The sequence below is a fragment of the Megalopta genalis genome, chromosome 17 (assembly GCF_051020955.1).
Source record: "Megalopta genalis isolate 19385.01 chromosome 17, iyMegGena1_principal, whole genome shotgun sequence".
NCBI classification, from domain to species: domain Eukaryota; kingdom Metazoa; phylum Arthropoda; class Insecta; order Hymenoptera; family Halictidae; genus Megalopta; species Megalopta genalis.
The window spans coordinates 148,791-164,817 of NC_135029.1; the positions used below are offsets into that span (position 1 = coordinate 148,791).

The window sequence follows — 16,027 nt, forward strand, 5'->3', positions numbered from 1 at the left end:
GGAATTATATATGAAATACAAATAAACCATGAATATATATGATTTATAAGCTTTAAAAACCACTGTATAATTAAAATTATACTACGTTTTTAAAGACTTTTATTTACAATCTTAAACAAAATAGCATTTAATATTGTATGAATTAATTAAAACATAAAAAAATGAGTAGCATCTAACATCCCCCCCGTGTCCGCTACCTTGTCGTGGTGGGGGGGCTTCGTGCCCCAATGATCCTCAAGGCTGTGCCGGCGGGGATTTTATTCCCTGGCAGGTCCTACCTAGCCGGAGTGGCTTGAGGTGAGGGGCCAACTAAAGTCGGACACATACCGTAAACCTGTGGTCATGTTTTACAGGAACGGGGGTCTTGCCTTAGCCGGCTGGACCGCGAGGATGACAACCTCTCTAAAAAATCCCTAGCCCCAAGCAGCGTTGCGCGGTGAAGAGGGCGTAGCTGGAGTCAGCGCCAGCTATGGTTGGTGGGTGCACCAATCGTTAGCGGACAACCCCGGGGTACCTGGCGATCCCCCGGGCGTATTAGCCTTCCCCGGGTATGGCGGCTCTACCCGGGGTGACCTCCTTTCCGACCACACTCGTGGGATTTATCATGGATAGTTCATAAATAAAAAAAACCGGGGAGGGGGGAAACGAGAGGGAGGAGGAGGCGCGCGTAGCTAGCGTGCGCCTCGAGCGCATGGATGGGTCGGTGTTGCGGGAACTTCCCGCAACACGCGGCAGAGAGAGGTCCGCTTTGGACCTTGGCGAATGCGATGCGGGAGAGGAGTCCGACCACTCGGTCTCCTCTCACCGCTCTTCGCAGAGCGCCCCTGGCTCCTCAATAGGGAGGAAGCGGGGAAGGCCGCCAACTACTGGGCAGTACGTTGGCCTCTATGAGGCCAAACGTAAGTTGACGGAGGCCAACAAGGGCCTCATCGCGGCGATCTTCGACCCGGTGGCCCCGGGGCCGCAGCCCGGGAGATCGGTCGACCCACTTCCGGACGAGGTGGAGGTCGCCGCGAATCTTCGCAGTCGTCCGACGCGGGACGTGGCGGCGTCAATAATGGAGAGCCTGGCCGAAGTGGCCAGGATCTCCAGCGCAACAAGGGAGTTGCGGCCGGCCACGGTGCGGGTCCTGCAGGCGGCGGCCCTGAACAGCCGGGCGGGCGTTGCGGAGCTGGCCATGAGGTCAGCTTCCGACGCCACCCGGCTGTTGGAAGCAGAGAACGCTCTCCTCAGAGAGCAGATGGCGGAGTTGCGGACCCAGGTGGCCCGACTCCGTCATGCGGTGGAGGCGAAGCCGGCAGCAGCCGAGATGCCTCCGCCGCCGGCTCCTGAGGGGGGCACGGGGCCGCTGGTAGGCGCCGGCGCCCGAGGGCCCCAACGCCCTGGGCGAGGGAAGCCCTTGCCGGCGTCCGCAGCGGCGCCGGCAAACTTGCTGCAACAGATCGGCTCCCTGATCGATGCCAAGCTGGCATCGTTCAGGAGGGAGCTGATCCCACGGATGCAGGATCCGCGGTCGGTGCCGCCCGTGCCGCCCGCCCCCAGCCCGTCGATAGGCAAGAAAGGGGGGAGAAAGGGTGGCAGTGGAGGAGGGGCTGCGTCCGCTAAGGCGGCGCAGATGCAGCCCCCACAGCAGAGGGCTGCCTCTGCTGTTGTGCCGCCCTCCACCACACCTCCTACTGAGCTGTGGTCGAGGGTAGTTGGCCGAAGGGCCAAAAAGGCTGCTGCCGCAGCTAAACCTGCGGCGGCTGCCAAGGCCTCTTCGGCCGGGAGGGCGGCGAAACGGGTGGCACCGGCTGCCCCGAAGAGGGCTCCCCTGCCGCCGCGTCCGCCCCGCACGGCTGCCGTTACGATAACGGTACCGGCCGGCGGGGCGATGACGTACGCCGAGGCGATGGCCACTGCCAGGTCGAAGGTTGACCTGGCAGAGATTGGCATCGCCTCGTTAAAGCCCAGGAGAGCGGTGACGGGGGGAATCATTTTGGAGGTCCCCGGGGCTGATGGGGCAGCTAAGGCCACTGCCCTAGCTGCGAAGATGGCGGACGCGCTGGCGGGAACCGGCGTGAAGGTCGCGCGCCCAATTAAGAAGGCCGATCTAAGGGTGCGCGGCCTGGTCGACTCGACCACGCCGGAGGAGGTTGCCGTGGCCGTCGCCCATGTAGGAGGGTGCGACCGGGGGGATGTTAAGACCGGCGAAATCCGGTCTTCCCCCTCCGGTTTGGGCACTCTCTGGGTCCAGTGCCCTGCTGCGGCCGCGCGTAAAGTTGCGGTCGCGGGCAAGCTCACGGTCGGCTGGACCCGGGCGACGGTGGAGGCCCTTAGCGCCCGGCCCCTGCAGTGCTATCGCTGCCTTGGCCTAGGCCACACAACTCAGCGATGCACTGCGGCCGAGGATCGTTCCGACTGCTGCTTTGGGTGCGGCAGTCGGGACCACAAGGTGGCCGGCTGTACGGCGAAGCCCAACTGCCCGCTCTGTGCGGGAGCGGGCAAGCCGGCCGGCCACCGCCTCGGTAGCCGGGCGTGCCCCGCCAGCGCGAAACGCGGCAGGGGCAGTAGGGGGAGAAAATCCGCGGTGGCCAAGGCGACGGCCACCGTGGCTACTAAGCCAAAGGTGGCACCCAAAGGTGCCACCGTCGCGCCCGCGGGGGCGGATGGGGCCAAAGAGGCCCCAGACGCCACCGCTCCCGCGGCGGCGATGGAGGTGGAGGCCTGCCCGTAATGGGGCCCAAGGGCCCTATAATACAGGCCAACCTGAACCGCTCGGCCAGGGCACAGGACCTCCTGGTGCAATTCCTGGCCGAGCGGGGTGCCGGGTTGGCCGTAGCGGCGGAGCCGTACAGGATTCCCGATCATCCACATTGGATGGGGGACCTGAGCGGCTCCGCCGTTATAATATGGGTAGGCCGGCCGGGGTCCCCGGCGTGCTCCGTTATCGAGCGCGGCCGGGGATACCTGGCCGTTGACTGGGGCGGCACCGCGGTTGTGGCGATCTATGCACCTCCAAGGTGGTCCCTCGAGGAGTTTGTGCAGTATCTGGACGGGGTGGGGAGATGCGTCTCCCGCTGCCAGCCCCGTCCGGTGCTGGTCCTGGGGGACTTCAACGCCAAGTCGCCGGCTTGGGGTTCCCCCAGGACGAACCCGAGGGGCCGGGAGGTGCTTGACTGGGCGGCGGGACTCGAGCTCCGTCTTTTAAACACGGGCTCGGTCCATACGTGCGTGCGGCATAATGGGGGGTCCATCGTTGACCTTTCATGGGCAACGCCCCCCGCCGCGCGCCGTATTACGGGGTGGAGGGTGGCGGAGGAGGTCGAGACGCTGTCTGACCACAGGTACATTGTTCTCGGCCTCTCCGCCGCCCCATCGACGCCCCGACGTCGCCCCGCTGATGAGGGATCGCCTCAGCCGCGGTGGGCGCTAAAGCGCCTCGACCAGGACGCCCTGATGGCGGCAGCCCACGTCGTGGCCTGGCCAGCAACACCGGCCGGGCCAGTCGACGGGACAAGGGAGGCCCAATGGTTCCGGGGCGCAATGACGTCCATTTGCGACGTCGCCATGCCCCGGGCCAGGGTTTTCCCGAGGAAGGCGGTGTACTGGTGGTCGCGCGCGATAGCGGATTTGCGCACAGAGTGCGTTCGCGCGCGACGCCAGTACGCCCGCGCCCGTCGACGACGGCGTTCCGACGTGGAGCTGGCTATCCAGCTGTATGGGCGATACAGGGAGAAGGTGGTCGCCCTGCAGCTGGCCATCAGGCAAGCAAAGAGCCAGGCCTGGCGCGACCTTCTCGGCACTATCAACCGAGATCCATGGGGGCGCCCATATAAAATGGCGATGGGACGATTACGTCCCTGGGCGCCCCCTCTGACGGAGAGCCTGGATCCGGGGATGCTCGGACGGGTCGTGGACGCGCTATTCCCCGTCAGCGGGGAGGCGTCCCGGCCCGTCCCTCAGCTAGAGGGACACGAGTGGTCCCCGGATCTGGAGGTCGCGCCGGAGGAAATGGCCGGGGTAGTCAAATGGCTCCGGGGCAAGAATACTGCCCCGGGGCCGGACGGTATCCCCGGCCGGGTCTGGCTGCTTGCCATGGGCGTCCTGGGCGAGAGGCTTAGAGGCCTCTACTCCGGGCTCCTGAGGTCCGGGGTGTTCCCGGACCTTTGGAGGAGAAGTCGGATGGTCCTCTTAAGGAAGGATGGGAGGCCTGCGGATTCTCCCTCCGCGTACCGGCCCATTTGCCTCCTGGACGAGGTGGGCAAGATCTTTGAAAAGATCATTGCTGCCCGCCTCGCCAGGCACCTGTCCCGCGTTGGCCCCGATCTGGCGGACTGCCAGTTCGGCTTCCGGGAGGGGCGATCGACGGTCGATGCAATCGACCGTCTAAAGTCCCTCTCGGACAATGCCGTGGCACGGGGCGGGGTGTGCTTGGCGGTGTCGATAGACATCGTCAATGCGTTTAACACCCTGCCCTGGTCCGCCATTAGGGAGGCCCTGGTTGAACACCAGGTGCCTCCCTATCTGAGGCGGGTAATCGGGGCCTACCTGCGGGGCAGGTGGGTGGAATACCCGGGCCGGTACGGGACGATACGGAGGGAAGTGGACTGCGGGGTCCCACAGGGGTCCGTGTTAGGACCACTCCTGTGGGACCTGGGATATAACGCAGTCCTGAAGGCCTCCCTACCCGACGGTGCCACCCTCATCTGCTATGCAGATGACACATTGGTGGTCGCCGTCGGGGACACCTTCGAGAGGACCATCCGACGAGCGGAAGTTGCGGTGGCAGCCGTCGTCGCGAGGATCCACGGTCTGGGGCTGAAGGTGGCCCCGGAGAAGGCCGAGGCCGTCTGGTTTGGACGGCCTTGGTCTCGGCCACGGGCCAGATCGTGGATCTGGGTTGGAGGAGCCTGCGTCGAGGTGAAGTCCGAGATCAAGTATCTCGGACTGATCCTCGACAGCCACTGGAGGTTCGGAGCACATTTCGGCCGCCTCGTCCCCCGAGTTGAGAGGGCGGCGGCCGCGTTAGGCCGCCTGTTGCCCAATATCGGGGGACCGGGCGATATGGTGCGCCGCCTATACCTAGGCGTGGTGCGGTCAATGGTATTATACGGCGCCCCGATTTGGGCGCCGTCCGTGAGGGCAAGCCGGCGCAGCACATTGTTGTTGCGCCGGCTTCAGAGGCAAATGGCCCTTCGCCTCATACGGGGGTACCGCACCACGTCTACCGTGGCGGCGCTTGCTCTGGCGGGAGAAATTCCCTTCGAGCTGCAGGCGGCGATGCGCGCCTATGTCTATGGGCGCATATGCATCGCTGGCCGGGCTCGGGGGGACCCGCCGGAGCAAGAGGCGGTCGAGGGCTTCGAGCTCCAGGCCCGGGGACTAGCGCTCGCCAGGTGGCATGCGGAGCTTTGTTCCCATGCCGCCGAGCGCGTCCCCGGGGCTCTCCTGCCGCACTTCACCACGTGGCGGGAGAGGCGGTTTGGCAGGCTCTCCTACCGTGCGACGCAGGTATTCACCGGGCATGGCTGCTTCGGTGTCTACCTGTGTCGCATCGGTCGGGAAGCGACGACGGTGTGCCACCACTGTGGCGCGGAGGAGGACTCGGCGCAGCATACACTGGAGGTGTGCCCCGCCTTTTCAGTGCTGCGCCGAGTCCTAACTAGGGAAGTTGGTGGCGACCTCGCTCTCTCCAGCTTAGTTGGGGCCATGCTGGAGAGCCCGACAAAATGGGCGGCAGCCATAGCCTTCTGCGAACAGGTAATGTTGCAGAAGGAGGCTGCCGAGCGGGGTCGCCGTGAGCGGGGGGTGCGGCGTGTGCGCCCACGCCTAGAGCCCCCCCCGAGTAGCTGATACTAGGCGGGCGGCGGGTGTACCGGACCATGCCGGTTTAATTGCCCGCCGCCCGCCAACCGAGGATGCCCTATTTTAAAGTGGGGGCGACAAAACCGTCGCCCCCGACGGCCGCTGGTGCGGCCGTCGTGAAGAGGCGGTGTGGGGTGCGGTCCCCCGCACCGCCGAATCAAGATGATTCATGGGGGGAGGATTAATCTCCCCCCGGGACGCGGCCGGCCACCGCTCCATCCTGGTGGCCGGCCAGGCGAGGGGGAGCTGCGGTCGTGTTCTTGAAGAGTTCCCGTGGCTCCCCCGTTAATCGCCAGCGCCCTAGGCCGCCGTGGGGGTTTTAGCGGGTCGAACCCCGCACTACCCCCCCTCCGCCCTTCGGGCGGAGCGGGGGTGTCTGACCTGCAGATTTCCCCCACGTTAAAAAAAAAAAAAAAAAAAAAAAGTAGCATCTAACATGAATATGTTTTATATCGTTAAAATCAATATCCAACTCGTAATTTATATTCTCTTCTAATTAAAAGAGAAACAAAAGTTCATAGAAGTAATTTAAAAATAAAAACACAATCCAAGAAAAATAAATTAAGTTCTTCACTTTTTAATATTTATAGTGTGATATAATATAGAAGCAATTTTTAAAAAATTATTTTCATTAGAATTATATCTACAATTCGGAAAAAAAGCATCGTCTTACATGTATATCTTTTCATGTAAAAAAATTTATTGTTACAATTTTGAATACTTTAGTCGATATATTTCAAAACAGATTGTTTAACAGTTTAATGCCATGATAAAACATAAAAACAGACAAGTTAAGATATGTTTTTTTCAGTATAGATAAAAATGATTTACAAATTTAGTACTCCGATTAAAGGCTTTAAATAGATGCAGATTTATTCCCTCTATTATAAGGGTGTTCCACAATTATTTTAACAGCCGAAAATGAGGGGTAGCTGAGGTCATTTGAAGTAACTATTTCCTTTGCGAAAATGCAATCCGCGGCTTTGTTTACGAGTTATTAACGAAAAACACTGGCCAATGAGAGGTGACGGTGCGAGAGAGAGAGAGTCCGCGAGAGAGTCCGCAGCACGAGGCTGTGACAGATGGTCGGGACGGACTCGAGCCGCATTCGAAGTATTGAACAAATCACGAAGCGAGAACATTCGGATTTTTTTTTACTACGTAACAGTGATATTTTTAAGAAAAACGCTGTTCACCTTTACTTTAGAACGTCTGAAGAATATTTACAAATTTTTCAGACCCCAAATAATAAGTAATTTAACCGTGACGGCCGTTTTAATTTTCTAGTGTGCATGACACCTCGTGTGTGACATGTGAAATTTTTAAGCAAGGTGTACAGTGAAGATTAACAAAGTACGTAAATGATATTTTACGATAATGATATTTTATTTAAATAATTCCGTGTCCGAACACAGTTCAACGAATGATTCGCAAAGCTAATTTAATAAATAATAATCGTGTTAAAGGACGTAAGGGATATGTTTGTTAGAGAAATATGAAGAATATTATCAATAAGAAACTCACCCATTTAGTTGTAAAATCCACTTCATGTATCCAACGGCGACGAACAGAAGGATGTCTTCGGGCAGGCAATTTCAACGTTTACTTTCACTGCATTATTACTAAACACTGATCACTTATCAATAATATTTATGGACCAACTTTCCTGGGTTAATATGTATAGCTCTGAAAAAAGCCGATTTTTTAATGCGACGCGTTCGAAGTTCTCACTGTTAACGACACGTATGTACCGCGTTGTCGAGATGAACTGCAGAAGACTGGCACGATGGCCGACAGTGTTTCGTTTTCCTACGAGCGAATTTCAACTGTTTCCCATCGAACGCGAACATTGTCAGCCATCGTGCTAGTCTTCCGAAGTTTATCCCGCAAACGCGGTATGTGTTCTTAACGATATGAACTTCGAACGCGTCGCATAAAACAATCTGCTCTTTTCAGGGCCATACATATTAACCCAGGAAAGTTGGTCCATAAATATTATTGATAAGTGATCAGTGTTTAGTTATAATGCAGTGAAAGTAAACGTTGAAATTGCCTGCGCGGAGATATCCTTCTGTTCGTCACCGTCGGATACAGATCAGCTGTGCAGTTCATCATACATTGTAAGAGGTCAATGCACTATCCTGCACACATTTCCGTGCATGAAGTGGATTTACAAGTAAATGGGTGAGTTTCTTATTGATAATATTCTTCATATTTCTCTAACAAGCATATCCCTTACGTCCTTTAACACGATTATTATTTATTAAATTAGCTTTGCGAATCATTCGTCGAACTGTGTTCGGATACGGAATTATTTAAATTAAAATATCATTTACGTACTTTGTTAATCTTCACTGTACACCTTGCTTAAAAATTTCACATGTTACACACGAGGTGTCATGCACACTAAAAAATTAAAACGGCCGTCACGGTTAAATTACTTATTATTTCGGGTCTGAAAAATTTGTAAATATTCTTCAGACGTTCTAAAGTAAAGGTGAATCTTAAAGGTGAATCTTTAAGTAAAGGTGATCTTAAATATATCACTGTTACGTAGTAAAAAAAAATCCGGAAAGTTCTCGCTTCGTGATTTGTTCAATACTTTGAACGCGGCTCGAGTCCGTCCCGACCATCTGTCAAAGCCTCGTGCAGCGGACTCTCTCGCGGACTCTCTCTCTCGCACCGTCACCTCTCATTGGCCAATGTTTTTCGTTAATAACTCGTAAACAAAGCTGCAGATTGTATTTTCGCAAAGGAAAAAGTTTCTTCAAATGATCTCAGCTACCCCTCATTTTCGGCTGTTAAAATAATTGTGGAACACCTTGTATATTGACTTTTTCAACATTAACATCTTGTACGGGATCTTACTTTCAATTGTATGCGTCTTGTGACAGTTTATAATCTTTCTAATCAGAAACTTTATAAGAATTCTTTATTTTTTTGCTTACCTCAATTTGGCCATCACTCAGAGCCTCAATTTTATACCGTTGTATTTTAAAATAAAATTGTTTTTATTTTCAAGTTTAACAACTCAATACAATATTATCTTTTTTTTAAAAAATAAAAATTCCATTGAGATACTATGTTGATTTTATAAATAGAGACTGTGTAATTCGTGTGTAATTTATTTTATCAAGCAATTTTTAAAAAATCCAAAGAGATATAGGAGCTTGTATATTGAGTATATTATATGCACAGAGTCCATCTTTGTGATAAAGACACGTTTAGTGCTATATTTTAATCAACATTCTTCCTTATAATACAATTTTTAATTGACCTATGAGTGTTTAATATTTTAAAAAAATGGAACATTTATTTTTTTTAGTAAAATTTTTAGAATTCGAGATTGATCACATAAACTATATTTATAGGGATAGTTATATAAATATTTTTTGGTTTTACAGTCTCAATACATCATATCGCATGGGTTAATTTATAATATTTAATCGATTTAATTCATTAAACTTTAAACTCTATGTTGACGTATATTTTAGACTTAGATATAACAAACTATCTTAATTATAATCACAAACAAATTTTGACATTCTTACTAAACAACTTTTTTCAAATAAAATAAAGATTATCCCATGGAAAAAAAGAATTTGAAGACAAATATTCGAAGGAAATTGCAAAATATAATTAATTACTTGAGGAATACAAAGAAGACATTAAAAAGCCTATAACTCTCCTTCATAGATTTAAACAACGATTTAAGAGAGGCAAGACCAATTAAATCATATATTCGAAAAGTCAACTATATTAGAATGTTACCGATCCATGCCTCTTGTTTATTTGGAATCAATGAGGATTATATTTTTTTATATAACTCCTTTAACTATGTAGTTCTTGTTTAGAAAATCACGGGTTCAATTTTGATACTTTTTTAGTTTATTAAATGTATTTTTTGAATTTATGGCAGTTTCTTATCATATTAGACATTTTTTATCATTTTATATTTTTAACGCCATCCTGTAAATATTTATGAAGTATTTTTATATGATTTTAAAATTTATAACTAAAAATTTGTTTAATTCATTTTTTCTGTTAACCACGATATTTGTATTTTGTAATAAATTATACTTGCTATTATTGTATTTTTGATATTACCTTTACATGTCATTATTTAAACATCCATAGACAATTATAAAACCTAGATCTTTTTTAAAAGTATACAATTTATAAAAATTTTTCTGCTTTTTTTATTTGATCATTCTACTCTAACTTCTTTTTTTAATTTCCCTTTTTTCCACATATAGTTTTGAAAAAATATACATATTACAAACCAAATAATAAAAGAACAACTATTCATCGGATGTATATATTTGAAAATTGCAAGACGCACTCATCACTGCCTTTATTAAGAATATGTGAGATATTTGAAAATATTTAAATTTAAGCATACCACACACACGACTATTTTATTTTTTTATTTTAACGTCAAAATGTTTAATTTAGCATTATAAAGATAAAAAAAACCATAATTTTTTTAATTAATTGAGAGAACTTTAACAATCAAAAGCATTAACCACTTAAAATCTATTGTAATCTAAGAACTTATTAATATTTATACTCTATTTGAAATCAAAAATCTCTTTCTAACTTTGAATAAGTTGGCGGGCAAAAGTAAATTTCAAACAGAAGCTTCACCAGTGATACAATTAAAGCTATAACGTTAACGAATAAGACCTTCCCTAAAAATATATATATTTCAGTATCAATATAAAGCTGTTTTCTGAATAAGAAGAAAGACATGATATAAAGGAACAGTGAAAAAATACAACCCAATACAACTGTTCGATTAACTCTATTTGCTGTTAACATGACTATAAAAATTTCATTAATTATTAGTGATTATTCGAACTGAATGTTAAAGTAGATATTGAGAACATTTCTTGCTTTAAGAAGAAGAAAGTAGTGAGAATAATAACACCTTGATAAAACGATACAAAGTTCCACGTAGCAAACTCTCTAAGAGAAAGTTGATCTTTGGAGACAAGCTCTTTGTAAAGTTCAGGAAATCTATTACATACATCACGAGATATGTCACTGGTTGTAACCAATGAGAAAATTGGGAAGAAAGTATATACTGTCACAAATGCTATTAAAATGCTACCATTATATAGGCTAAAAGGTATAAAGTAAATGATTGAACACAACAAACCTTGAAGAACAGACAAAATTGTACCTCTGTGTATAATTAAATGTGTTATCTTAACACTATTCATGTATGAATTTTTACCATGCTAGAAAAATAAGTCGGATACATAACAGAATTTTTTAATACTGTAAAATGCCAAAGATGCTTGGTTGCCTTCTTTTCCAACTGTACCTACGCCAACATTCGCATCTGTTATCATTGATACATCATTTCCTCCATCTTCAATACAACATATTATTTTATTTGTTCTTTTTCTTAGAACTCTGGCTACCAAGGCTTTTTAAGTAGGAGAAAATCTACATCCTACAATTGAATCTAGCTAGATTATATCAATAAGTTTGTCAAAACAATTGTTCATAATCAGAGTAAGAGTATTTCCATCTACAATAAGAAAGTCATAGTCAGCTGCCTCGATCTCTCTAAGCTTGGAACCTAAACCTTTTATAGAATCTATATTAGCTAATATAATATATGAGGTACTTTTTGAAAATATCCTAGATAATATTGCTATCGAGATGGCCGTCTCTATTTTATCACCAGTAAGCATCCACACTGTGATTCCACCATTCCTCAAATTTTCTAATGTCATTTTAACATTGTCTTGTAATTAATCTTCAACCTCAAAACATTCATATCCTTTTCAATAGAAGCCATTACATCAGCTATAGCCTCAATACGATTATCAAGATTTAATTTTGCATCATTATAAATCTTTTCAAATGTATCAAAATCTTCTTGTGAAAGTGTCTTCCTTGCTATAAAAAGGGTTCTAAGACCATCTCTAGCCATATTTTTGGTTTCTTCTTCCACCTAATCATTAGTTTTAATTATTTTATTCATGACTACATCTGCTCCTTTCATAAAGAAAAGTATTTCTCCATTATACTTTAATATTATACCCATTCTTTTTGTTTCACTAGTAAAAGAAAATATGTGAATGATTTCGTAAACTTGTTTCTCATTAATATTATCAAGTATAACTATTCTATTTCGATCTCTATAAACAAGCTTCATTCCAACAAGTCCAATCCAATTAACTATGGCCGGTTCATCAGGATTAGATGCTTGGTAAGTAAGTTTACCTTCCGATTCAACTGGTGTAACGTTGTGACATACACAAAGTGCATGAACGAGTTCAAAAACCTTTGTATTTAAATCTTTCTTTCCTCTCATAAAAACTTGCCTTTGGTCTTCTGAAATTTAGCTATATTTCTTGATATTTCATCCTTAAGATTCTGTGTATAATAAATTGTACCAAGATGTACTTTCTTCATCTCCATTTCATTCTTTGTTAATGTACCAGTTTTATCAGTTAAAAAATAACTAACTCTACCCAATTCTTCTGGTATGTTCGAATTTCTCACAATAGTGCCGGGAATGTTTTCATCTTTAGTAATATAAAATGCATAGATATATCTTGCCATCTCAATTGTAACTTTTAACGAAATCGGTATAATATATAAGAAAAGGACAATAAATTTTATAAATGTGACTAAAGAAAATTGTTTTGACTTTTGACAGATAGTAAATACCAATGCAACAATCGCGGCTAAAGATCCAAGAGCTTTACTAAAAACATTCAATTCATTATCAATCATACTATCTTTGTTTCCAAGTTTTTAAGTATTCATTATAACTCTAGTATCAGCACCAGAGTATAGACAACAAAACCAAGTGCAGATGATGAAGCCAAAATTGTATTCATCCAAATCATATTTTCAAGAGACAGTGATTGCGGATGGTTTCCATCTCTTTCACCATCTTCTTCTATTGGTTGACTATTAACTTCATTATTGTGGATAAGTTTCCTGAGTTTATAATTGGATCGTTGTTATTTTCTTCTGGTAAGTACTTTTTAGAATCTTTAGATGTAGAATTTGTATAAACCCAATCATATATACCTCACTTCTTATAGAAGCGTTTATGAGTTCTGCATCCTCAGATTTTTTATTGGAATCATTTGTCAATAACTTCAATAAATTATCAAAAAACATTCCAGATTCAACATTGGGTTTCTTCAGCTTAACATCCGCTAAATCATTTTCATTGAGCTCTCCAATCGTAAGCATCCCCTTAAACAAGTAAATATCTTTATGTGTCTCTTCCGCCAAAACAATTATATCTTTTAATTGTTCAGAAGGTACTGTTTGTGTACTTGGAACAGCAGTACGAAGCTTTCAGTCGGTTTCTCCATCGAGTTGATCGGTTCTAAGAAATATTTGCCCCGTTATGTCCAGATGTCTTAAGAACACGTTTAAATCCCTCATTTTCAGTATATTCTATATAGAATTGATTGTTTATAAAACAATCTCTAATATATCTTCTGTAATCATCATAAGATTCTTTAAACAGACATATAATAAAAACCATTATCAAAGGACCAAGAGATGAAATTGGTGAGAATATTCTAAACCTCTCAAAGCATTGTAACTGATATTACAAAAAAGTAAGTGTTAAAAAAGAATTTTAACTGCTGAAGATGAATCCAGAATGGTAGTGTGTACAAACAGTATTTTTGATTGCATACTGCATTATTTTCCTGGCATAACCTTTGAGATGATTTGAGTTTTTTTAAAAATAAAGGAGAAAAGCAACAAATAAAAAACAAGATTCTATTTTTTATTTATTTAAAATAAAATATAATCTTTGTAAAATATATTGCTATTTGTGTTCTTCTAAATAAAACATTTATATTCATTTCTTATTCTTTGAAGAATAATTAACTGTAAGCCTTTTTTACTTATTAATTTTGAATTTTAGAATAATAGCAAAGTTCTTACGCATAACATTTAAAAAATGTTTTGCCTAATAAAGAAATTTAAGTGTTTAATTTTCAGAAAAGAAGACGTTTACCATTATACTATAAAACTTTATGATAGAAAATGTTTTTTTTTAAATAATGTTTTTACTGTCAAACAGAGATGTTTTTTTTTAAATAATGTTTTTACTGTCAAACAGAGTATCATGTTAGTATAGAAAACAACAGCGGATTAAAAATATTTAAAACACGTCATAATTTTAAATATCAGTGCACAACGCTATAAAAAATTTACAAAATTTAATAGTCTGTTAAAATTAATAGCATTAAAAACATAAAACAATTTTATTATTTTGCTGAAAATGGTAACATATCAAGTAAAATTTATAGTATTCCACTAAAAAAAAAAGGAATAAATAATAAAGTAAACCAGGAAGCAATTTATGTTATACTAAATAAGAAATCTCTCTTGAAAATTGTATTTATGTGTAAATAATGGCCTTCTTGTTATTCTTAATGTTCATGGATAAAATATTATGAAAATTTTTCGGTTTTGTAATTTATATAATAATACAAAGAAAGGTTCAAAAACTGTGAAGTAAAACAAAAAATAATTTAAATCTTAAAGAGATATTTAAGGCCTTTAATTATATATAGAATATAGATTTAAAAAAACTCTTTATAGATACCGTATTATAATTATTTTAACAGTCACTTTTCCAAAATATTTTTTTTTTATTTTAACTGTAAAATTTATAAACAACAGTTTGATAAAAACACAAAAACTTAACCCTTATCTATATTAAAACGAGATTATATATAAAAACAAGTTTTATGTTCTACTTTTACTATTTTTTATGTTTTTAAAATATTTGAGTTTTAATGATTTTTTTTTCATGAATTATTTTTTAATGATAATAAGAAAATAACAGTATAAACAGGATTATTACATAAATATTTGTTTAAAATTATTTATTTAAAAAAAAATTACAAACCGTTTACGATTAATCGATAAGGCTACTTTAAATACATAAAGAAAAACATTTTGCTTTAAATACATATCAAAACATTAAAATGATTGTTTTGGTTATAGTGAGTTGTAATTTTATATTATTTTGAGTTTAAAATTAAAAGATTATTAACTAAATTAAATTTTTAATACCGAATATTGAACCGGTTAATATCTATAAATGTTATTAATGAGCGGTTTAAATAAACAAAATATAAAAATACAACGTATTTGAGAATTAAGCTTAAAAGTTAATTTTCCAAAATATTTTATAAATTTGAAGGTTCGACAGAAAAAACTAGTTTATTGAATATACTAAAAAAATGTAAGGTAAACAGTTAAATAAAACAAGTAGATTCATTTTCCCCTGTAGTGATATCATCTTAGCCACTGAACCAGAAGGTATAAATGTTATTTTAGATAATTTGTATATTGGAATTAAAAAAAACAAAATTCCTACATTCGCACATAATAAAAAATATTACTAAGAATGGTTATGAACTATAATGAACTAATAAACATGTATGCAGCAAAATGTGATATAATTTGTATATAACATTTTCTATTGTTGGGATTATGGAATGGAAAAATGAATATGATACTAATTCATTTCTTAAAAAGACTTTATTTTATTCCTTTATTGAGAGAAGGTATATGGGCGAAAACGATCGAGCGACCAAACTCTACTGAGGGTCCGGTAAGAAAAAAACGCTTCTTTTATACCCTTCTTGGGTTCGTCTTATTCACCAATCAGAGACGTTTATTTGTCGCGTTTCACATTGTATACGTGACGCTGGGATCCCCAAACAGTCAGGACAGGATGTATATCTAATGGTACCGGTGATGATGTATCGCGGTATCTACTATATACAGTTTACATCACCGTCGTTGCCCGCTGACGGAACCGGCGAAAATGTAAACCGATATCTTAGTATCTTAGTACTAAGTAAACTATAGATTAATTTTTGTTCGAGGCTAAAATTTCAACACGCTCCCTCAAAAATTATACAAGAAAGAAATACTTGATTTATATGTAACAAAAAAATATGTATGTCTAATATTCTTATATTTATTAACTAGATATGATATACCTTCTCTCTTCTGGGGAAATACAATATGGTCCAACATTTGTTGCTGAGGGTCAAGGGAAACCCAGAAAAACCTGACCAGACCATTTACTTCTTATAATAATTGAACAAAAAAAAATTATATTATTGTACGCCCATTCCAACTCTCGTTTGGATGAACTTCTGTC

At 42.9% G+C, this 16,027-nt stretch overlaps 1 pseudogene; it reads right to left on the reverse strand.

The window, feature by feature from the left end:
* Positions 1 to 10,691: 10,691 nt before the first annotated feature.
* On the reverse strand, positions 10,692 to 12,429 carry LOC117224709 (uncharacterized; annotated as a pseudogene).
* Positions 12,430 to 16,027: the final 3,598 nt, after the last annotated feature.